Source organism: Onychostoma macrolepis, chromosome 02 (genome assembly GCF_012432095.1).
Source record: "Onychostoma macrolepis isolate SWU-2019 chromosome 02, ASM1243209v1, whole genome shotgun sequence".
Lineage (NCBI taxonomy): Eukaryota > Metazoa > Chordata > Actinopteri > Cypriniformes > Cyprinidae > Onychostoma > Onychostoma macrolepis.
Window position 1 is genome coordinate 29,134,798 of NC_081156.1, and position 26,221 is coordinate 29,161,018.

A 26,221-nucleotide genomic window follows, 5' to 3' on the forward strand; every position below is an offset into this window, starting at 1 on the left:
AAACTGAAACACGCTGCAAATACTCACAACGCAACAAAATACAGAAACACGCTGAAAATACTCACAACACGACAAAATACAGAAACACGCTGAAAATACTGCAACACAACCAAATACAGAAATGTACTGCCAAAATGAAAAGCGCTGCAAAACTCACAACACAACCAAATGCAGAAACACGCTGCAAATACTCACAACGCAACAAAATACAGAAACACGCTGAAAATACTCACAACACGACAAAATACAGAAACACGCTGAAAATACTCGCAACACAACCAAATACAGAAATGTACTGCCAAAAATGAAAAGCGCTGCAAAAACTCACAACACAACCAAATACAGAAACGTGCTGCCAAAACTGAAACACGCTGCAAATACTCACAACACAACCAAATACAGAAACACAATGCAAATTCTCACAACGCAACAAAATACAGAAACACGCTGAAAATACTCACAACATGACAAAATACAGAAACACGCTGAAAATACTCGCAACACAACCAAATACAGAAATGTACTGCCAAAAATGAAAAGCGCTGCAAAAACTCACAACACAACCAAATACAGAAACGTGCTGCAAATATGCACAGACCACATCAGAAATGTTTAAATGAACTGCAAGAAGTGATGAACATGGCTGGGACATGCTTATGTATATTTTTGTTTATTTTAACATCCTGATCATATGATTCCTTAGCTTTTTGGATATTATTAGCCTAAATAAGCTGACGAAATTCACAATTACTATAACTGTGAAACATCATCTAAGCTGGCTAACTTACTTTTACAACTTCCCTTACAAATTATAAACCATGGTTTTATTAAAACAAATAATAATAATAATAATAAAAAAAAAAACAAAAAAAAAACATGGTACTATATTTAAACCTTTGACTTCATTTAGTTAATCTTTTGTTAATAAATGTATATTTTATTACACTTGTGTCTTCCTTGTATTGATAATACAGTAAGAGGTTCTACAAGTTAGATATCACACCAATTTTTCTTATGTGATGTACTAATAACCACAAGTTACACGTGACCCAAAAATCATAATGTCATCGGTGACATGAGTGCCCATCACTACACTATTTTGCCTTCCTAGGTTGGCGAAATCACACTCTTTCACACAAAATTCACGAGGTTTATTTTCTCAAACTACCTGCTTCTCTCTATTCAATCAACAGATAATTTATCTATTCAAGACATGCTTCTGATTAAATGGGTCAAAATCCACTAACAAGGTAATTTGAACTAGTCAGTTGAATACTATTGGAAGTGGAGATAATGTTTTCTTTTTATGAAATGCTTTCCCCCAAAGATCATCCCTAATAAATGATCTATACTTGTGTGGTAAAAATACCATAATGTCTCTTTTTAGATGTTTTTGAATAAGCTCGCATGCAGTCTGATTTTGCGAATGGCTATAACGGCACTTATGTGTCTTTCAGTGTAACTCGTCATAGTGACTGTACAAAGTCATGAATTGCTGCAGAGCTTTTACTTGTCATCTATCTGGAGAACCAGTCTAGAATAATATGCTTTTATGGAACCCAAGACCTCATTTTTTTTTTTTTTCTGTTAAATGTGGAAAATCCACGTAAGAGTCCTACTTTCCTTCCATTTTGAGTGTAGTGCTGAGAAGTGATTGAAACATTTTTCTGCACTTGAGGTTTGCACAGAAGTTGATGAGTCATAAATGTGAGCCCACACAGTGTGGACACGTGATTAGTTTTGGACTTTGATGGATACAGCATTTCAAATGCATCTTTAAGTGAAACTTTGCATACACCGTGTTTTTTCAACCAAATTCATAAAGTTATCATATATGCTGAATCACTTTAAATCATCCATTAAAATACATAGGCTTTAAGATCACAAGAAACACAAATTCCTATGTTCAACTTTTAGTAATGCATGTCCTTAAAGGAACTTTTCTTGTACTCAGTTTGGTCTTAAAAGTAAATGTATTAAAAACAGACATTTAGTCTATGCTTTTAGGGCAAATGTTTATTTAAAAGAAAAATGTTCCCTAAAAGACACTGTTTGGAATTTTTTAGAATTCTAGACTTTTGGATTTGTTCCAAAACCTAGTAAGATCACTACCTTGGCGACATTTCTAGGCATTATTGACTGACTGACTGACTGACTGATCGATTGATTCATTGAAACAGTACAAGGCAGCTCAGTAGTTTTGGAACAGAGCTATTAGCTTATGCATCCACTTAAATTTTTCCCTCAAGTCAGGTTTTACTGTATTTCTGTGATTTTCTTTTTTTTTTTCTTTTGATTTTTTTTCTTTACTTTTTTTTTGTTGTAAATTTCATTCCCACAACAAGGACAGCGAAGTGTTTGCCTTCAATAATTTAGTTTTTGAATTCCATTCATATGAATCTCACTCTGGAGTCTTTCTGCTTCTCTGTCTCTTTCAGGTCGTGTGTAGGAATGGAGTTATTTGTGTCTCGTGTTCTCTCTTGAGTTGGTAGCGCTGACGGGTCAGTCTGACACACACACACACGTGGCTAACGCTAATATAGCAGCTGGAGCCGACACAACTGCCTAGCCAGCACACAGCCTTTAAATAGCACCGAATGAGAGTCAGTAATGTAATTGAATGTGGTGGAGGATCTTCCGTTTTCTTAAACTGTCCGAAAGAAACTGACCCGGCACCCCGTTTTACCACAGAGTTTCCTCTTCTACTGGTGCTACATTTAATGCCGTAAAGCTTTGCATACTATACTATGATAAAATAGTTTGCTAACCTTAAAATAGTACGCTAAACTATGATAAAATGGGATGTCAAATGTAAAAGAGTGATACAAAAAAACTGTCACAAAAAGCTAAGGGAGCTGAGGAGCCATTAGGTTGAAAAAGTTGAAAAAATGCCAAGTGAGCTGGGTGACTCTTTAATGTAAGTGATAAAGTTGTCCATCATGGTTAAATTGCAGGCTACTTGTTTTAAATCATTTTTTGTGGTTGTCAATAGTATGTCACAGGTCAAAGAACATGCAGTTTGAAGGACAATTCCAACATCTTGGATTCACCTACACTCTTAAAAATAAAGGTGCTTCACGATGCCATAGAAGAACCTTTTTGTCTAAATGGTTCCATAAAGAACTTTTAACATCTGAAGAACCTTTCTGGTGCTTTGTGACAAAAGAAGGTTCTTCAGATTATAAAAAGGTAAGAAAGAGATGGTTCTTTAAAGAACCTTTGACTGAATAGTTCTTTGTGGAACCAAAAGAACCTTTTAAGCATCTTTATTTTTAAGAGTGTACATTCAGAATGTGCTTCAAGTAAGTTCTTCATCAAACACAGGTCACACTATGAAAGTACACTAGGCTGTATTTATTTAATCAAAAATATAGTGAAACAGTAATATTGCGATTTATTATTATGATTTAAAATAGCACTTTTCTATTTTAAAATGTTTTAAAATGTAATTTATTCCTTTGGCAAAGCTGAATTTTCAGCATTATTACTCCAGTCTTCAGTGTCACATGATCCTTCAGAAATCATTCTAATATGCTGATTTGCATCGTTGAAAACAGTTGCGAGGCTTAACATGTTTGTTTAAACATGGGTGCTGATCTTAATTTTCACTAGTGTTTCTCAGAAATTGCTTACTGTGCCTTCAATGTGTCCTTGGTGAAAACTATTAATTTCTTTAAAAAAAACAAAAAAAAAACTTTCTTTCCGACCTTTGTAAGGAAATGTACATAAATATGAACACAACTTTTTAATGAATGTGACTATCATTTGTCGGTTACTCTGGGCTGTCTCTCTGTTTCTCTCACAGTGGACAGGATTTATTATACCAGTTTAACAGTTACTGAACCATCAGCTGAAAGGCAAACGTACACTTTCACTCTTATCCTGTCTGTCTATCTGTTTAAGGCTCATTCGCACCCTATTCCTGTCTGTCTCACAAAGGCCATCTTTGATTTTCTGTCTGTCTTGCATTCTGCCGATGTTTGTCTGTCAGTCTCTGCTTTTTCTCAGTTCTCATCTGTCTTACTCAGGTTCCCTCTGAATCTTTTTCTGTCTGTCTCTCACTCTATTCTTGACTGTCTCACACCCACGCTTCCTGTCTGTCTTTCTCAGATTTGCTTGAACTCCAGGCCAATCTAACTCTTTCTCTATTTTTGTCTGTCTATCATGTTTTGCCTGTCTGTTTATTCATCAGTATGTTAACTCACAGACGTCTTCTATTCATAATTTAACATGACTCCGTCTGAACAGAACTGTAAAAAATATTTCATATGCATCTTGAACAGATAGATGGTACAATATTTTAGGCTTAAAGGATTAGTTGACTTCCAGAATAAAACTTTCCTGATAACTCACCCCCATGCCAAGATGTTCATGTCTTTCTTTTTCCAGTTGAGAAGAAATTAAGGTTTTTGAGGAAAAAATTCCAATATTTTTCTCTGTATCGTGGACTTCAATGGTGGCCAATGGGCTGAAGGTCCAAATTGCAGTTCCAATGCAGCTTCAAAGAACACGATCCCAGCCGAGGAATGAGGGTCTTATCTAGCAAAACGGTCGGTCATTTCCAAAAAAAAAAAAAAAAAAAAAAATGTATATACTTTTTAACCACAAATGCTCTTCTCACACTAGCGCTGCAATGCACGTCTGTAACTTCATGCATTACTTGATCACGTTAGAAAGGTCACGTGTGCTTTGTTTGTCTGTGTACTTCGGTTCAAAAAGGGTAGGGTGAAAAACTCCAAAATCATCTGACATCGCTGTTTTACCTTTCTGTTTTTTGGTAAAGGGTGTTTGACATTCTTTGCATGTTCACTTTGAAAACACTGGGTCGATACTTCCACCCACGTTACATATGACTACGTAATGCGTGAAGTCGAGCTAGTGCAAGATGAGCATTTGTGGTTAAAAAGTATATAAATTTTCATTTGTTTTAGAACATTGCTAGACAAGACTCTAGTTTCTCAGCTGGGATCACATAGGGCCCTTAGGCTTAGTTCACACTGCAGGCTAAAGTGGCCCAAATCCGACTTTTTTGCCCAAATGTGACCCATATCTGATTTTCTTATGACAGTCTGAACAGCACAAATCCGATTTTTTCAAATCAGGCCCAGGCCATTTTCATATGTGGTCCTAAATCGGATACATATCCGATGTTTTGCAATGCGACTTCAGTCTGAACGGCCACACTGTAAAAAAAAAAAAAAAAAAAGTTGAGCCAACTTAAAATTTTAAGGCAAACACAAAGCAAACACAAAAAATCTGCTGAAGCTGGTTGCCTTAAAATTTTAAGTTGGCTCAACTTTTTTTTTTTTACAGGTCATGTCGCATTTCATGCGATTTTTACGTCATTGAAATGCGACAGACATCATAATTCTGCGCTGGAGGAAATCGTGCTCTCCTTCTTCTTAATATTCTTCTTCTTATCACTTCATTATTTAGGCACCGATTGCACATTAACTTAAAAATAGCCAAACACACGCTGACACGAGCAGCATCCATTTTTATTTCTGCAAACACAGTGCGCTCCGTCGTCTTCTGCGCATTTGGGTCACTTCAGGGCCGTATACGGTTCACACATGATACTGATGGCAGTCGCATTTAAATGACAATGTGAACAACAGCGCAAAAAAATCGGATTTCAGCTAAAAATCCGATCTGAGCATTAAGACTTGCAGTGTGAACTAAGTCTTAGAAGCTGCATTGAAACTGAAATTTGGGCCTTGCCCACTGGTCCACATATGGAGAAAAATTCATTAAATGTTTTCCTCAAAAATCTTAATTTCTTTTCGAATGAAGAAAGAAAGACATGAACATGAAGAAGTGAACTCATCTTTTTATCATCAAACACTTATGACTGATATAGAGTAACTATTTTTAAGCTTTCAAGTGTTGTCTCATTAGTGTGTTCATTGCAACCGCAAGTTTAAAACTTATAGTTGTTATGAGAGATTTATATATCTTCACTTTTCAGACCACTACTTTTCACATGAAAAGATGAGTAAGACAGTTCTAGAATATAAACATGAACTCAAACTCCCCTGGAGATTCACCAACACTGTCTCACTTTCCCCGTCTCTATTCTGTTTCGTCAACATCGCCTTAATTCCAGTCAGATCCATTAAGCTGAACTCTCCTGAGTCCAGAACCGCATTGAGTCAGCTGGGCTGGAGATCATGACATGATCAAGAACTAACTGCTTTCGGACACAACATTACTAATGAGTATTTATGATTCAGAATCCATCCGGGGTTTGGATCATCTGTGATGAAGGAAGGAATGGAGAGAGAGACTGTGGTAGGCGTAACTCAGGGGAAAATCACATGCTTTATTTCTGCGTTCCAAATATTTGTGTGCAGTTTCTCTTTGATTTATAATTTAGAGGCCTACTGTCCAGTGTGCATTCAGTGTAACCACAGGCAGAACATTCAGATCTTCCCTTAGGAAAGAGACACCTCTATATATCCGCTGAAATTTTGTGACAGGAATATGCAGCAATGGAGGCTTGAAGGGATAGTTCACCCAAAAATGAATCTTCTGTCATTATTTACTCCCCCTCACACTATTCCAAACATGTATAGCTTGCTTACTTCTGTGGAATACAAAAGAAGATAGTTTAGGTAACCAAAAAGTTTCAGTTCCTATTGACTTCCATAGTATGGTCAAAAATTTAGAAGTCAACGAAAACTGAAACTCTTCGGTTACCAACATTCTTCAAAATACCTTCTGCAGAAGAAAGGAAGTTGGAACAAAATGAGAGTGAGTTAATGATGACAGAATTTTCATTTTACGGTGAACTAATCCTTTAATTTTCCTGCTTTTCAGAATATTTATCATGACTAAAAGACCCCAGCAATCTCATGTGTCAGAAAAGATCTCAATAACAATAATGTCTCAAACTGTTACTGTAAAAAAAAAAAAATGTACAAAAAAAAAAAAATTTTTACAAAAAATAAAATAAATATATATATATATATATATATATATATATATATATATATAAATAATTAATTTTAAGTTTATAAGTTAATACATAGCCACCAATATCCCACTGGAAACATTATCAGTTTTGTTACAGCGATTTTTTTTCCTTCTGTTTTCTTTCTTTTTTTTTTTTTTTTTTTCTCGGACTGGATATTTTCAGTGTAAAATGTCTGCAATCACAAGTCAGATACTTCTCATCAAATTGTATTGAGACCTGTATTTTATAGCCATGTGATGTGCTCTTATTGCATGTCAACAATTGTCTCATTTGTGTTTGTTTTATTTCTCCAAAGGTATTTTAAAAGAGACATTAGTGACAAAGATGAAACCTAAAGGTAAAGTATATCGTTTTTACACTTCATCCTTATATGAATCATAACTGAGCACTCCAGTGTAGCTCTCAAAGCACATTCAGGCTTCTTGGGGTTTCAAAACCTCTATCACAAGGTTTGACGTCATTGGTTACATCTTAATTTATCGTGTGCCCAGTAGTGGTTTGAATGTGTACAATCCAGAATGACATTTGTGAAACAGATGAAGATTTCCATTATAGCTCTCAATACTTACAGTATATGGACCACTTTTATGGGACTTTTTGTTAATCGTTTTTTGAGTTTGACAGCTTGTCATTTTATTGTCATCATGGAAACGAGCATCTTGGACATCCTACAGTAAAAGAACATCATTCAGGTTTGGAACGACATGAGGGTGAGTGAATGATGTCAGAATGTTCATTTTTGATGAATTATCCTTTAATGTCTCCTGAGATATGAAACAGCAATAAAACTTTCCTTTGGATCTAATCAGACAGTAATGAGATCATGAGTGAAGCCGGCCAGAACCAGAGAGCTGTAGAATAGTGTAGAGATTACCATACAAACATGCAATCAAACTTTATTATCTGTTTTTTCCTTTACGTGTCTCGCTCTCAGTCTCTGCAGTAGCTGGAGGGTTGAACTATTAATTCATATATGAGTATTTGAGGGGCAAACGGAAATAAACATGGATTGTGATGTGCCGTGTCCAAAGCCAGATAATAAAGGCCAATCCCACAGGAATGTGGACATATTCTGGAGTTTATTAAATGAAAACAGACAGGGGGATTGGAAGAGCTTTTGCGGCAGAGAAATAGGAAGAAGTGAGTGTGCGTGATGTGTGTGATCATCTCTGTATCCGTCTATCACTCTGCGGAATGCAGACGCTCAATAATATACAGGAGCGACCCAGAACGGTTCGGCTCAATATGGACTCATTATGACCGGATGGAGGCTCTGTGGAGACGAGTGAGATGATAGACAGAGAGAAAGCAAAAGAGACATGAATGATATATTATCTTGACAAAGGGAGACAGCATAACTGAAATTGTTGTTCCTGTTCCTTTTCTAATATAAACAAAATTTCTGGGGCTTTTTTCCAAAATTTGGGGGCAGTAAGATTTTTTTAAATGTTTGTGGAAGACATCTTATGCTAACATTCTGTTATTTGATCAAAATACAGTGACAAACTGTGATATTGTGACATATTAGTGCAATTTAAAATAACAATTTTCTATCTTAAAGGGATAGTTCACCCAAAAATGAAAATTTGATGTTTATCTGCTTACCCCCAGGGCATCCAAGATGTAGGTGACTTTGTTTCTTCAGTAGAACACAAACGAAGATTTTTAACTCAAACCGTTGTAGTCTGTCAGTAATATAATGCCAAACAATGGGCAAAGAATCTTTGAGAGAGAAAAAACCATACACAGACAAATTCAAATTAAACCTTGCAGCTCTTGACGATACATTGATGTCCTAAGACACAAAACGATCGGTTTGTGCGAGAAACTGAACAGTATTTATGTCATTTTTTACCTCTGATAAACATCAATGTCCGACTGTCACAACATCCGGCGCGTGACGCGTCAACCTGCTCTGGCACATAGATATATATACATAGATGCCTCATTAGCGACTGTTTCTATGGGCTGCGATACGTAAGGATCTACGTATATATCTATGTATATATACATCTATGTTCCAGAGCCGTTGACGCGTCACGCACCGGATGTTGGGGATGAGCTCAGGATAGTTGGACATTGCCTGTATCAGAGGTAAAAAATGATATAAATACTGTTCAGTTTCTCGCACAAACCGATCGTTTTGTGTCTTAGGACATCAATGTATCGTCACAAGCTGCAAGGTTTAATTTTAATTTGTCTGTGCATGTTTTTTTTCTCTCTCAAAGATTCTGTGCCCATTGACTGGCATTATATGACTGACAGACTACAACGGTTTGAGTTAAAAATCTTTGTTTGCGTTCTACTGAAGAAACAAAGTCACCTACATCTTGGATGCCCTGGGGGTAAGCAGATAAACATCAAATTTTCATTTTCGGGTGAACTATCCCTTTAATGTTATTTATTAATTCATGATGGCAAATCAGAATTTTCAGCAGCCATTACCCCAGTTTTCATGACACTTTTTCTTCCAGAATTCTTTGATTAATAGAAAAGTTCAAAAGTACAGCATGTAAAAGATCAGTCTTAAAAATATAGAATTATTTTGTAACATTACTGTATATATGGCTTTCCTCTCAACATTTTCCCTGCTGAATAAAAGTGTGTTTTTTAAAGAAATAAATTATCTTACTGATCCCACACTTTTGGTAGTGTATATTAATATAAAATGATTGCTTATATAAACATTATAAGAATATTCCATCATTTGTATACATGTATTATTTTAAATATTTTATAGTTTTTTTTACAAAAATGTTTCTGTATTACTTCAAAATTATATTTATAATTGATTGACTCGTCCACCATCTTTTCCCACAGAGATTGTCGCAACGTATTCTGGGATCATCTTCATGGAGGATGCATGCATAATGACTAATGCTTAGATTCCAGTGAGAAAGAATGCAGAAAAATGTGGTAAGGAAGAAAGCAAGAATTTCTCAGGAGCCATGTAGTGTTTAATATGCAAAGACAACTGAATATTTTTCTCTTGAGGACTGCATCTAATGTATGGAAATTTATTTCAATTGATGACTGTAAAGCATCTCTGAACTACTTTCTAAACTCTTCCCACAAGCCCTGCGGCGTCTCCCAAGTTTTTCCCTCTCATAACATCTCTCACGTAATTCATGTGAGAAATGTCTCACATATTTTGCAGATGAATAATCCTCAGGGAGCCTAAAACAATTTAAGAACTTGTTTTACATATTAACCGATTCATGACTCATTGGTCATTACCGGGGTCTTAAACAACCCCTTCCTCAGAGCTTGTGAGCATCTATTTCTGAACATTACTCACTAAACATGAATCAAAGTTTGAACGTCTTTCAGAAGTCTTTGTACTTCAATATGTCTTTGAAAGTCTGAATTCCCCGCATCGTTTTAGCTCAGAGTGGATCAGATATCAGTGGTTCTTCACTCTGTGGCTCCAGCCACTGAAGTTTTGTAAATTTTCCCAGTTCTCCCAGTACAAAAGAGCCCATTAAACACACATGAATGGTTAGTGTGTACACAGAGTTGTGCGGAATTAAAAGAAAGAGATCTTTCATAGGAGATACACAGCTTCTCTTTCTCTTTCATTCTTTTTCCTTGTCTTTCTCTCATGAGCAGAGGCTTGTTGGACAGTTCGCTCTGAAATGGAGATGAAAGTCTGACACGTCTGTCTCTATCATCCACCTCTTTATGTACATGTGTGATAAAAACTACATTTCCATGTCTATACATGCATATGTGAGAGTATATGTGTGTTCAAGAGGGGGGGGTTTGGTGTCTCATTGATCCAGCATGTTCAAGAACGCAGGGGCAGAGAAGCCAAACCCCCCTCAGGGCCGGAGACACCCTCCAATCAATACCCAGAAAGATCAGCCCTCCTGCCTGAAGCACAACCTCACGCACACACGCACGCACGCACGCGCACACACACACACACACACACACACACACGCACACACACACACACACACACACACACAGACAGACACAGACACAGTATCAGAATTGTGTGGGCCTCTATTTGGCCAAAAGTGCTGCAACTGGTAGCAGGAAAAGCAAATAATATGGAAACATTTTGTTTAAACGTCAGGGCTATGGGCAAAATTTTGAACAATTGGCTCCCTTTAATTTCATGAATATACTGAATTGTAATTCAAAGAAATTCAGCACAGCTGATGCTTTTAAGTGTCATTCCATTCATCCACCCACCTATCATCTACCTATAAGTGTATCTGTCTATTAGTGTATCCATCCATCCATCTATCTGTCTGTATGTCCAAGAATTTTAAAACTATCTATCGTTCTGTCTATCTATTAGTGCATCCATCCATCCATCCATCCATCGTCTATCATCTGTCTATCCATCCATCCATTGTTCTATCTATCTATCTATCTATCTGTCTGTCTGTCCGTCCGTCCGTCCGTCCAAGAATTTGTAAATCCATCCATCTGTAGACATGTTCCAAAACATAACAAAGCCAAAAAGATTTACAGTCATATTAATTTCTTTTAACTTTTATTATTTTTGATTCAGATTCCTTGCATTCAAATTTGAAATGCCATTCTGCATTCTGTCAGTCATGTCGTCATCAATTCAAATTCAGGAATTTAAAGTTTTGAAAAATGAGTAGAATTCCTATTCCAATTATGACTTGCATCCAGTTCTGAATGTGCCTTTAAGACCAGCAACAGAGGGTTAACAAAGAACAGAGTGCTAATGTTTTTTCTTCTTAAGAGTTTAAACTACATTTCCCCCGGAATCCTTGACTGACTGAATTGCATGGCATTAATGCAGGTAAAAACCATACTTCTTGCTCTGTATGTTGCTGTTTCTCAGTGTTGTGTTATTCCAATATTAAAGACCAACTCTCAGGAACATTAAGGCATTCACATTCAGACCGCCTGGCTTTATGGTTTGACAGAGGTCATTAGCTTGTGGCAGACCTTTGCTCAATGATTTGGGAAACATGTTGTGTTCTGCAGAGACTGTGGTGTGTGGTTGATTTTTCGTAAGTGTACATCGTCCTATGAGAAAGATTTTCCCATGAAGCTGTTTTTTTTTCCAAATTGAAAACAAAGGGCCTCAACATCTCCTCCTTTCAAATATCTTGAGATGAGTATATGACACTTATTTGTAGTTCCCTCTCAGTGGTTTAGATGTGTAGTTAATTCATGTAGAAGATGGACTGAGATTGTCAGAGCATTTGGCATAAACACTTAGATTTATCAAGCGTTTTATAGTGCCAGGGGAGAGATGTGATGAAATATCCATTTATCAAAATGTCAGAGAGCCATTAACAATATCTGATGATAGAAGACAGCCTGTGAGAAACCAACGCTGTGGTCTTCTCTCTCTCTGTTTTGCCCTGTCCATGTGTCATCTTTCTCTCCAGTTGTATGTTCCTTCTTAACCCTTTAGCAGGCCTGTCAGTCGTTTGGTAGAGATTATTTTCTGTAAACACAACCTGTGAGCTGATGATTAGATGCTCTTGTTTTTTTTTGTCTTATCTGTCGGTTTATTTAAAAATACATTAGAAATGCATTGCAATGACTTGAAATCACATTTTGAAGAGTCGTCTTCTTTTTTAGTTCAAGTTGTAAAATGTTGCAAAATAATTACATTTGGAAATAAAAATTAAATGTTTTTAGAATGTTTTGGAAGAAGTTTACATTGTTACAAAAATGTATTTCATAGCTCTTCTTTTGAACTTTCATAGGATATATCACGGTTTTCACAAAACTATTAAGCACCATTGATGAGAATAATGAGAAATGTTTCTTGAGCACCAAATTAGCATATTAGAACAATTTCTGAAGGGCTATGTGATACTAAAAACTTGAATAATGGCTAAAATTAAAACACAAAACAGTTTTTTTTTTATTATAATATTTCACAATATTACTGTTTTAGTGTATTATTATTATTATTATTTTTTTTTTAGTCAGTAAGATTTTTTATTACAAGTTTTTATTTTATTTTTTTTTTTTATAAAATTTTTACAGACACATAAAATGTATTACCTCAGTTACAAAATGAGACAGGGTGTCTGATAAGAGGAAAAGCAAGACACAAAAATGACAATAACAAAACCCCCAGCCCACACCCCTCCCCAAAGGCCACAAAAAAATAAAAATAAAATTAATAAATTAATAAAAAAATTAATTAAAATAAAATAAAACATTTAAGAAATTGAATCTACTCGAATGGTCCCTTAATAAGAATCTAATGAGAAGGTCCAGATGTTACAGTTACGTTCTCAGTAGTACCCAGTACAGGGCTCAATATTTTGTTAAAGGATCTCAGTGATCCTTTGGAAGAGTATCTAATTTTTTCAAGGTGTATGCATTGCAATACCTCTCGTATCCAATCCTCATGTGATGGGGGAGAGGCATGTTTCCATTTAAGGAGGATGGCACGCCTAGCTTACAAAGTGGTAAAGCAAATGACACATTGTGCTGTAGGTGGTACAACTGACACTGGGGGAAGGCCAAACAGGACAGTCAGTGCGTTAGGGCCAATGGTGGTGTTAAGGGCCTGCGGTAGTGTTCTAAAAATGTCCGACCCGTAGTCCATTAGCCTCGGGCAAGACCAGAACATATGAAGATGATCAGCTGGAGATTGTTTACATCTGTTGCATGCATCACAGGAAATATTTTAGCCAATTTAGCATTAGTGAAGTGAGCTCTGTGAAGCACTTTACATTGTATTAGCGCATGTCTAGCACAGATAGACGAAGAATGAGTTAAACTAAGAACGTTCTTCCACTGGTCTTCCGATATGTCGATACCCAAATCCTGCTACCAGGTTAACTGGAGATGAGGTTAGGGAGGTTATTTTACCATAGATGATGGATATCAGCTGTCTTTGACCAGGGTCAAGGGTGAGAATTAAATCAAGTTCTGATTCAGGGGGCCGATTGGGGAAAATGGGGAAATAACTTTTGAATGAAGTGCCTCACTTGAAAAAAACCCTGAAAAAGATAAAGAAAAGAAAGAGGAGAATATTTCTTTTTCATACAAGTTGTTCAAAGTAGAAAGACCCTTACTTGCCTAAATATCAAAGACACGGTCTGAAATGGACGGAGGAAATAAGTTATTATTTGAAATTGGCATGTAAATCGAGGCTTTGTGCAAACCAAATTTTTTCCTGAATTGAAGCCAAATCTTAATAGTGTTAATAACTGCTGGATTGCTCGAAAGTTTGTGGACCTCTAGAGGAAGCTGAGAACAAATATTAGAAAGTAAGGAACAAGAAGAAGATATTTCTATGTGTAACCAGGGCGGGCTAGAGGCACAACATCTAAGGCCAACCCAGTACAGTAATTTAGTAATATTACAAGCCCAGAAGTAACTGGAAGTGGAAGTGCTAAACCCCCTTCAGATTTGGGAAGCTGGAGAACTGATTTTCTTATACGAGCTGGCTTGTTACTCCAAAGGAACCCATTCAGTTGCTGGTCTAAATGAGTAAAAAAGGATTTATTAATACAGACTGGGACATGCTGAAAAAGATACAAGAATTTCGGCAGGATAATCATTTCAATAAGATTCGTGTGACCTATTAAAGATAGGGAGAGGGAGCTCCATCTGGCAAAATCTAATTTACATTTGTCCAAAAGTGGCATAAAATTCTTAAACAAGTCTTTAAACGAACTGGTTATAAATATGCCCAGATATTTAAACCCATCCAAGGCTAACTTAAAGGGGAATGAAGAGAGAGGAAGAGATTTAGCCATAACTTATACAGTGGGGCAAAAAAGTATTTAGTCAGCCACCAATTGTGCAAGTTCACCCACTTAAAAAATGATGACAAGAACTGTGAGCAAAAATCCCAGAACCACACGGGGGGACCTAGTGAATGACCTGCAGAGAGCTGGGACCAAAGTAACAAAGGCTACCATCAGTAACACACTGCGCTGCCAGGGACTCAAATCCTGCAGTGCCAGACGTGTCCCCCTGCTTAAGCCAGTACATGTCCGGGCCCGTCTGAAGTTTGCTAGAGAGCATTTGGATGATCCAGAAGAGGATTGGGAGAATGTCGTATGGTCAGGTGAAACCAAAATAGAACTTTTTGGTAAAAACTCAACTTGTCGTGTTTGGAGGAGAAAGAATGCTGAGTTGCATCCAAAGAACACCATACCTACTGTGAAGCATGGGGGTGGAAACATCATGCTTTGGGGCTGTTTTTCTGCAAAGGGACCAGGACGACTGATCCGCGTAAACGAAAGAATGAATGGGGCCATGTATCGTGAGATTTTGAGTGAAAACCTCCTTCCATCAGCAAGGGCATTGAAGATGAAACGTGGCTGGGTCTTTCAGCATGACAATGATCCCAAACACACCACCCGGGCAACGAAGGAGTGGCTTCGTAAGAAGCATTTCAAGGTCCTGGAGTGGCCTAGCCAGTCTCCAGATCTCAACCCCATCGAAAATCTTGAAAGTCTGTGTTGCCCAGCGACAGCCCCAAAACATTACTGCTCTAGAGGAGATCTGCATGGAGGAATGGGCCAAAATACCAGCAACAGTGTGTGAAAACCTTGTGAAGACTTACAGAAAACGTTTGACCTCTGTCATTGCCAACAAAGGGTATATAACAAAGTATTGAGATGAAATTTTGTTATTGACCAAATACTTATTTTTCACCATTATTTGCAAATAAATTCTATAAAAATCCTACAATGTGATTTTCTGGATTTTTTTTTCTCATTTTGTCTCTCATAGTTGAGGTATACCTATGATGAAAATTACAGGCCTCTCTCATCTTTTTAAGTGTGAGAACTTGCACAATTGGTGGCTGACTAAATACTATTTTGCCCCACTGTATTTAACTTATACCCTGATAGGCAGCCAAACTGGTCCAGAATGCATAGTATAGGGGGGAGAGAAATTAAAGAGTCAGAGACGTACAATAATAAATCATCTGCATAAAGGGAAAGTTTATGGACCTGGCCATGGCAGACAATGCCTTTAAATGCATCATGACTATGAAGCCAGAGAGCCAAAGGTTCAATAGCTATATTAAATAACAAGGTTGGGAGTGGGCCCTTGACGTGCCCCCCATTGGAGTAAAAAGGGTGGTGAACGAGCACCATTGGTATACACTGAGGCAGACGGGAAAGCATAGAGAAGTCGAATCCAAGAAATTAATTTGGGGTCAAACCCAAATTTACCTAAAGCAAAGAACAGGTATTCCCACTCCACCCAATCGAACGCCTTTTCTGCATGTAATGAAACTAAAACTTCAGGGGTATCGGATGAAGGAGAGACAATGTTAAATAACCTTCTAGTATTAAAGAAAGAGTGCCTCCCTGATGTAAAGCCTGTTTGATCTAAAGAAATTATGGATGGCATGACATCTTGAAGGGGAAGAGAGAGAACTTTGGCTAGAATCTTACAATCTACATTTAGCAGAGAAATCAGTCGATAGTTACCACGGGATGTGGGGTCCCTGTCCTTCAAAAGCAAGGATATGGGTGCCAAGTACAGAGTCGCCGGCAGTTGACCTTTTTGAAAAGAATCATTATACATCCTCACCAAGATCGGGACTAGTAAATTAGAATATGCCTTATAAAATTCAACTGTAAACCCATCAGGGCCTGGGGATTTCCCATTCTGCATTGATCTAATAGCTTCTTGGACCTCCTGAGCGGAAATGGGACTGCCTAATTCCTTAGCCATGTCTTCGTCAATTCTAGGGTAATTTAATGAGTCTAAGGGGTTGGGGATATTTGCTGAACCTGGAGGGTGCTCAGATGTATAAAGGTTCATTTAGAAATCTAAGAAAACTTTGTTGATTTCAGCTGGATCTGCAGTAAGATTACCACTAGGGGAAATAATTCTTGGAATTAGCCTAAAGACACTGGCTGCACGAGCCTGTTGGGCTAAGAGTGTACCTGCCTTATCGCCATGTTCGAAAAAACGTTGCTTAGTTTGTCGCAGTTGTCTCTCGACATCATGTGTCATCAGACAAGTCGTCTTTTGTAAAGGGTGGGGGAGGGAGAGATAGCGTATGTTTCATCAAGCTTAAGGAGTTTGTCTAAAATGCCCTGTCTCTTAGCCCTATCAGCCTTACATAGGTGTGAAGTAAAATAAATAATCTGAGCCCAAGTGAAAGCTTTAAGCGCTTCCTATAAAAATTCACTACTAACCTCAGAGGTATCATTGAATTCAATGTAGTCACTAATTTGAGTGGCAACGAAATTCTTAAACTCGTAATCCGCTAATAAATGAGAACTAAATTTCCATAGAGATGGAGAGGTAGTACTAAATGGGAGATTAATATCAAGTGATGTGGGAGCATGTTCTGAAATAACTATTGGGTGATAAATACTAGCAGTAACCAGATGCAGCAATTTATTATCAATCAAAAAAAAAAGTAAATCCCAGAAAAACTTTGATGTGGGGAGAAAAAAAGGAAAAGACTTTACTGTGGGGGATTTTAAACCTCCAGGGGTCTGAAATTCCTAAATGGGACGAGCAATTAAGTACTACTTTAGCAGAGTTTGATAGACTCATTTGCTTAGATGATGACCTATCAAGACTTGTGTCTTGCACCAGATTAAAATCACCCCCTGTCAGTATGTGATGAGTGTCACTGTTTGGAATTTTAACAAAGAGGTTAATGAAGAATTGCTCATCATCCCAACTGGGAGCATAGATAGAGACTAGGACTACTGGAAGGTTCTGTAACAGGGCCGATACCGTGACATAACGGTCATTAACATCTTCAATAACTTGTATTGGCTCAAACTGTATTTTTTACTAATAATAATAGCAGCCCCTCTAGCCTTAGCAGATAATTTTGAATGAAACACATGACTTATCCATGCCCTTTTGATTCGTTGAACATCTGATGTTTTAAGATGTGTTTCCTGTAAAAATATTATATACCTTTTCAAATGTTGCAGCTGCGTCATTACCTTACCAATCTTAATGGCCTTATTCATTCCTTTAGTATTCTATGAAATCAGGCGCAGACCTTTACCCATCTTTGAAGTTTTAGCAGCCATCTAGAACAATGTATAGGGTTGAGGTGATTTGAAACCGTATGACCTTCTGCGATGGAAAAAGAGAAGAAAGGAGAACGAGAGAAAGAAAAAAAAAAGACACAGACAAACCCTAATTGTGGCCTCGAAGATATCCCCCAAAGTGCAAACATTACAAAACAGCAAAACAGCTCAAAACTTTCAAGACTTCCGACATCTCATTCCCACCACTTACATAACGGTCCACCCCCTTCTTGTAATGTAAAAAATAATCGGACAGAAAATAACTAAACTCAAAAAGCAAACAATAAATAAATAAATAAATACGTAAAAATAAATAAATAAATACAATATACAAGGGTAGATGAATAAGCACAAATTACATGCTTGCATAGGTACATTTACCAGGAAAAAGAGTGATGTGTACAAGTATAAAAAATACAAAACATACTCTAGCATAACATCTTGCTGAGTGTCCCAGCTCCAAAGTCTTACAGTCAACGAGTGCATGTAGCAGCAGAAAAAGAAGCCCAGCCTCTGACTCCTACATCAAACAAAGTAAATGGGAACAGAATATGAGAAAAAAAAAATTATGATAATAATAATAATAATAATAAAGAAATAAGAAAACATTTAAACATAACTCAATAAACAATCTTAGCAAATACATTTTAGTAAAGCCTAAAGGCGGGTGTGTATAGCGACCGAGAAATCGCAAAAAATAAAAAATAAAGTGAACACGACGGTGCACACAGCCCATCCATAATGCCTAATGAAAGGTATCTATAAATCTAGAACTGACAGAACATAGGCATATTCAGATGTACCAACCAAGCGATAACTAGTAAACTACTTAAGTCTGTATAGGAGTCAATACATTTGATAAACGCTGCATCTTGAGTCATTAACCGAACCAGCCACAAATTACTGCATTAGAAGCTTCGGGTTTAGTCCTCAGCAGAACGTAAAGATGCAATTTAGTCCTTGGCTTCATCGACCAATGTAAGTCTTCTACAATTTCCCTCCTTCGTTATGATAGTTAGCCTGACTGGGAACAAAAGCGCTGGTTTTAGTTCGGACAGCACTTCTTTGTACTTGGGACGGTGTTCCTTGAATTTGGTCCAGCTTTACCTCGAGTGTCGAAACAGTGGTTTTAAAGTCTGCAGAGAGAGCAGCCCGGTGTTCCTCCAGGAGGTTAGCGATCGCTGTCATGCTAACATCTTTACCGTCATCTCCTCACGCCTCAACTTTATGATCCTTTTTGCTGATTTAGCTGCCATCATTCGATTCAGATTTGTGTCCAACAACAATATTGTCCAATTAGTAGTAAAACAGAAATATGTCGCAGGGTTTTTAGACAGTTATAGAATAAAAAGATGCGGGAGCAAGACTCAACACGTGTCTACGCCATCACCCCAAACCGGAAGTCCCGTTTTAGTGTATTTTTGATCAAATAAATGCAGCCTTGGCAAGCATAAAAGACTTCTTTTAAAAACATTAAAAGTCTTACTGACTTTTAAACGGTAATGTATGAAATCAACATGAATCATTTCCTATGATTAACACATGACCTTTGAGGGAATAACACTTTAAGTGTCAATGCAGAATAATGAGAAGTTAACTTTTTTCATTAATGGGCAACTCAGCCGTTTGGTAAGTTTTGTAAAGAACTGCAAGACGAATAAGCGAGTCAAGTCACGATTTAAGACCATAATGTTCAAACAGAGCAAACACAGACAGACTGTTTGGAAATTAAGAAGCCTTATGCTACTGTGTGTCCTCGTTTCATCAAATAATGGGTGTACGTTGTGCTTTCCAGGCTGTTACTCCAGGACTCTGAGGTAAGGTGAGGTGTGGAGTCAACTACAGTCATTTCAAGTAAGTAGACTTTTTGAACCCTGAATTTCTTTGGCAGGGCTCTTCCTGCTGCTGCACTGGATCTGGACATGGCAGCCAATGTGTACATTAACCCCCACACACCTTAAAATGGCAGTTTTATTTCAAAACGCTCTCCGTTCTCACATTTTCTAGCATTTTCCGAAGTTTCTCATCCATACTAATATTTTTGAAAATTATAGGCTACATCAGAAAATGTGTGTGTAAAATGTTATAAAAGCTCACAGAGGTGATACAGAGAGACCAGACATAATAAAGTTCTCATGCTATTCTTCTGGCCACAATAATTGTTTTGAGCAAAATTTCTCTCCACTTACTGTTGCGTCCATGTCCACTCAGTCGGCATTCCATGTCTAAAACGCAACTGTCATGACAGCAATTGCGAGTAAATATTGCCATATTTGCAGTAGGCCTAATGAAGATTGTGCGAAGTTACTTATCTTAGGCGAAACTGAAATTGAATGGCACATAACAGGCACATGTCACTGTGAACATACATATCTATTGGTACGATATGCGTCACATGGCTAAACATATATTATTGTTTTCAAAGTCCACACTACAATGTAAAATGGCATTTTCAAATGTATCAACTTGTCAACGTCTTCAAAAAGCTTAGTTTTCACAGGACAAAAATGCAGTCTCAGTGTGGACGGAAGGCCAAAATGTAAAGAAAAGGTTTTCAAATATATATGGATTAGAGCAGACTTTGCCAAAGGTTAGTGAATCATCCATAGTGATCCATTTGATCAGCTTCACCTGTGTGAATTTGAGGCTAACCGACCTCATACAGCCACTAAAAATAATAAGGGCTTTTGCACCACGTAGTTCTAGGAACTAGCCAGCATGATGGTTCCTAGAGAACCAGTTTCCTCCTTGCACCGTTTCCCTGGTTACATTCGCACCAGCAGCACGAACTCTGAAGTAGCTGACAGTGAAGGCCTTTTTCATGGCATTTACAAATGTCAATAACCGATGAATGGAGGACGCCATGATCGGAGCTGTTTTTGATTTGTGTCGTGGGTTTCGTGATAACGGAGATCGAATGTAAATGCACAATTTACGCGATTGAAAGAGCATGCAAATCTGACTAAATATCCTGTGATAACTTGCAGTGTTACATATCATTGCTGATGAAAAAAAGAGGATACTTCCGCCAGTAGTTCTAGGAACTATGAAAAGGTTTCTATGTTGAGACCAGTTGGTTAACCCTTGTGCTGTGCTGACAATCTTTTGCCTAATTTGGTTAAAAAAGAAATCCATGTAAATATCTTGTTATACTATATTTTCTCCAAATCTTAGATTTAATCTCTTTGTCAGCTTGAATTCTCAGGTATTGTGTTTCTTTTTGGAACTGATTGGTTGTGGACCTAATTTATCTGAGTTTATGCACCTCAGTTTTTCAATTTGATGCAATTTTGGCAAAGTTCACTCCAAAACTGAGGTGCATAAGCTCAGATCATTGAAACCTATGATCAGTCAGTTCCAAAAAGAAACACAAAATCTGTGCCAATTGAAAGAAAACAAGTTGAGAAAAAGATTGAATCCAATATTTGATAGGCAGCATAATGAGAGCTTCCTAAGCTATTTTTTGTAGGTTGGTCATTTTTGACGAGGAGGTAACAAGGTGCGGGGAAAAAAAAAATCCAAAAACAGTACAAAAATAAATCTTTGGGTGAGTAGTAATACAGCAAAGTCAGTAATTCTTAGTCCAATGTGAAAACATTAATTAGCAATTTTAGGAAAAATTAAATCCTCTCCGGGTCAAAATGATCAGAACACAAAATTGCTAACACAGTATTGTTGTGATGTCATTCATCATTTTTACATGTGGCTTAAGTGTCTAAATGTGTTTGCCACTGTATGTTCTGTCACATGCACAAGCTGTAAATTACTTTTTAAAAAAGGCTTTAAATGTTACAGAGCTTTCAGTAGTTTGGTGAGTCACTTAGTCATTTTGAAAGTTGTTCGGTTTGTGGTGTGTGTGTGTGCGTCCTACACTCTCAGGAGTGTGGGACAGAAGTGTGGTTTCTGTCTCAGTAATTACTTGGCTTTTCCATGCCAGCATGCCTGGAGACACACCAACACATTCCTACCCTCTCTCTCTCTTTCTCCCTCTGTTTAGCTCCTTTGTTAAAAATATATGAACTCCTTTTTTTTTTTTGCTGAACACTTCTCAGCTTTCATACTTTGTTAAATGTTTTACCATCGTCGTTCTCTTTACTGTCACACCTCTGTTTATTTTTCACTTCAAATTCTTCAGCCCAAATGTATGTGTGTGTGTTAGGAGGAGGGCCTAAAACCATCAATTCCTTGATTTCACATCAATGAATCTTTGAACATGTACCACACCAATACCATCATTGTTATCATCTAAAGCTAATGGATATAGAATAACCCTAACCCTACCCTAAAGGAAAACTTTCCATCTTAGATGTCGCTGGAGGGAGGTTTTGTCAGGTTTAGCAAACTTCTGGGGACAATTTTGTCCCCAAACTATAGCTTTGTAACCCCCACAAACACACACGGCTCCTGTTCCTCATTAGGCAGAAGGCTCTTTCATGGTCAGATCCAATAAAACTTGAATGCGTCTGTCTGGAGCAAACATGGGCAGAGAAGCTTATTTGTGTAATTATTGCAGCACAACCCCGTAGCAGATCTTCCGCCACCTGCCACGACAACCACTCCAGCTCTACAGGAGCTCGACCACATTACCCCACGTCAGCAAGCCCACGTCACCCTTCTCAGAGGGAACTTCAAATATTATTATATAATGGTTTAAAATTGAGCTTGATTTCCTGCAGCAGAGTGGTTTGTTTCTGGATTCAGAACTAGAGCCAGAAAGATCAGCTGAAGTGTTATAGGAGTATTAATATATTGATTTATTCATTATTTGGATGTTTAAATTGCTTTGCAATAATTATAAAAGTGACTATTGTGTCTGTCTGTCTGTCCGTCCGTCCGTAAGCCATAAAACCCTCAAACTTCCAGACTTTTTAAACATTTCTGAATGCAATGAAAAGCTGTCATGCCAGTGTTTCAAAGTTTGTCTTTGCAAATGTTCCCTTTTCTTATTAAAATTTCATTTATTTATATTTACACACTATTTTAAATTCACAATGTTTTCAATTAATCTTTCTATTTTAAATTTGGAAACACTAACTTTTTAAGTAGCGTAGGTGTTAATAAAGCACAGTTCTTTTAGAAGAAATCTTTGCTTTATTGTAATTGATAAATTATAACTAAATTGTGAGTTATCAAGAATCATTTTATTATAGTTTTTTCTCTAATTCTGTATCAATTTGAAACATATAATTCACGGTTCGTATTATACTTGATTAGTGCTTGATTTTAAACTTTTGGAATCAAAAAATAAATAAAAATACAGCAACTGTGAGATGGCATACATTTTTTACACCCTTCTATGAATATCTCAGGATTCAATCAGAAGAGTCTAATTAAAGATAGCTGTAGATGATTCATATTTAGAGACTCTATTTTTTTGTCAGGGTGACTGTGCGTCTTTTTTGTGACTTCACAGGCATGTCATGTTATGATGACCAGTCAGTTGAGTGGGCATGGATGAGTCAGCCTTCTCCAAAAGGCTTTGATCACATGACCGGACAGACCTGAATACAGGTCTCAAACCACTGCAGCTCCCAGAAGACCTGACTCACTGAGACCAAGCAGAACAAACATAAATGCCACTAGGCAACCTCATTCACCGTGAGACCAGCGTATGGGTCAAGACCAGCAAATCTGATGGACCTTTGGTAATAACTGCACCATGAAATTCAGCTGGGCTTAGTTGAGTTCTGAATCTGTGGGAGAGGACATGCCACCACTGCTGCTATTCTTGTGTAGATGAGATGAGTTTGTTCCCTGCATTCTCTGAAATGGCATCTCTCTCTCTCTCTCTCTCTCTCTCTCTTTCTCTCTCTCTGTTTCTCACGCTTGACAGAATACTCCTGTGTTCATGCACAGGCTGCCATATAAAACTGCATCAAGGCGTTTGCTTTGAGATTATTATATAATGAGTGAATTGAGCCTGAATTTGAGAAGCAACATTTGTTTTGGTTATTATGAAACTCTAATATTCAGATCTCAGCTGACAGTGACTTCAGAGTTGAATCTTAAGTCTGATTCATTTGAGCACTTTGGTTGATTCAGACTCGTTGAGGTCACATATGTTCCTAGAAGATAATTTTACATTTTCTTTGTTTCTGTAGCAAATAAAAATCTATATTTAGCTGCTTATCAATGTGGGTTTTTTTGTTGTTGTTTTTTTTAATTATTATTTGGAGCATTTAATGTTATATTAAAGTCTATTTAAACTAAAATACATCATGTTTTTTAAAATTTATTATTATTATTATTTTTAATATACACAGGTGTTTCATCAAAACTGTACTGTAATTTTGTCTAACACAAAATTCTGATTTAAAGTCCAGAATTTACAGATCTTAAAGGAAAATTTCAAGAAAACCTCAAATCATATTAAAAGACTGGTTTGTGAATAATTATTTTAAGAGAGTATGATTTGCATTGACTTTATTCAGGATTTTTGTCATATATGTGTAGTTTTTATAGTCTGAATAAAAAAAAAAAAAAAAAAAAAAATATATATATATATATATATATATATATATATAGTGCTGAGCAACGATTAATCGCGATTAATCGCATCCAAAATAAAAGTTTTGTTTATATAATATATCTGTGTGTACTGTGTATATTTATTATGTGTATATAAAGACACACACATACAGTATATATTTTGAAAAGATTTACATGTATTTACATGTATATATTTATTAATATAATTTATATGATATATAAATATATTTAATATATAAACATAACACATTTTTCTTAAATATATACATACATGGGTGTGTATTCATATATACATAATAAATACACACAATACACACACATGTATTATGTACACAAAAACTTTTATTTTGGATGCGATTAATCGCGATTAATCGTTGCCCAGCACTAATATATATATATATATACACATACAGTATATATATATATACACACTGTAAAAAGTGATAAATTTACTTAACTTAAAAAAATGTAGGAAACCCGTTGCCTTAAAATTATTAAATAAATAATAATTAAAAACAAATTAAGTGAATTGTCAAGTTCACTTAACTCTTTTTTTTTTTTTTTAATTACTATTGACTTAATAATTTTAAGGCAACGGCTTTCCTCAATTTTTTTAAGTTAAGTCAACTTATCACTTTTTACAGTGTGTATATATATATATATACTGTATATACATACATACATACATATATAACAAATAAATAAATAAATAGTTTATAAACCCAATTTGTTTGAAATTCTATTTGTTTTATTAAATTACTGTATATGTATATTCTAAACATATTTTTAAATGAATGAATGAATGAATGAATACAATTTCCAGTTTGCTGTCTGAGCAAACAGATTTGATTTATCACATGCAAAATGAAGGTGCGTACTGTAAATCCAAATGATTTGAAAACCAAATCAGATTTGTTGCATTGTAAATAAAGTCAGAAACAACATTATCATTATCTTAACTGCTAGAGGACAGAAAGGGCAAAACATGTAACTAACTGCGTGCCTCTCTGTGAAACCATTTTAACGGCCCCACCCCGCTATTCACTCACAGAAATGTCCCTGGCAGCTCCATTCAGTTGTTATGTAAGTATGTATTTATTTCTTACCCATGTAAGTGTGCCACTGTTTATCACTAACCTGTTCATATTCGCTCTCCTTTATTCTCTTTTCAGCAGTACATTTGCTGGATTATCTTTGTAATATACCGCTGACTCTTGTTTGTAGCCCAGGGGCCGGTATTTTCTCTCAGTGCGAGGAGTGTTTCCTGTCATATTTGTCAAACTGCAGGCCACAGACATGGCTCAGAAAACGCTGTGGCTGTCAAGGAGTAACTACGGGTGTGTGCATTGTCGCAGGCGAGCTGCAGCCTGTTCAAAAATTTACTGCATCTTTGAAGCGTGTCAAGATCTAGCCTGTCCGCAGAGGGGTTGACGGTCTGGGACTGTAATAAATATGGCAGAGCATTACATGTAACATGAAATAGAGAGACCGGGACCTTACCCTGTTATTTCCCTCATAAATAATTCAATATAATCTTCCTACTCTCTTATTGAGAGGTGTTTTTTTGGGCAAGAGAAAGGAAGAGTCCAAAAAATTCAGTCCATAATTCAGTGTGCTCGACCTGACCATGTCTGATGGTACACTGACTTACAGGCCTAATAATCTTTCCCACACTATCCTGTCAAATGTCTTTTCTGAAAGCATGTATGTTTTGTGAAAGGGGTACGAAATTCCATGAAAACGGCAGATTGCTTTACGG

The 26,221-nt window shown here is 36.7% G+C and overlaps 1 protein-coding gene and 1 long non-coding RNA gene across 2 annotated transcripts in view; both read left to right on the forward strand.

Annotated features, from left to right (window-relative positions):
* The window catches only part of gpc5c (glypican 5c), a 145,888-nt gene extending 138,532 nt beyond the window's left edge, over positions 1 to 7,356 (forward strand). The window contains exons 10-11 of the transcript XR_009268972.1: positions 2,439 to 2,501; positions 7,272 to 7,356. The gene's annotated coding sequence lies outside the window, so the exon portion shown is untranslated. The remainder of the gene's footprint in view (positions 1 to 2,438; positions 2,502 to 7,271) is intronic.
* A 2,319-nt stretch (positions 7,357 to 9,675) lies between these two features.
* On the forward strand, positions 9,676 to 23,641 carry LOC131531326 (uncharacterized). The gene is made up of 3 exons (XR_009268643.1): positions 9,676 to 9,892; positions 19,769 to 19,827; positions 23,387 to 23,641. It is a non-coding gene; the product is annotated as an uncharacterized LOC131531326 (long non-coding RNA).
* The last annotated feature ends 2,580 nt before the right edge of the window (positions 23,642 to 26,221 follow it).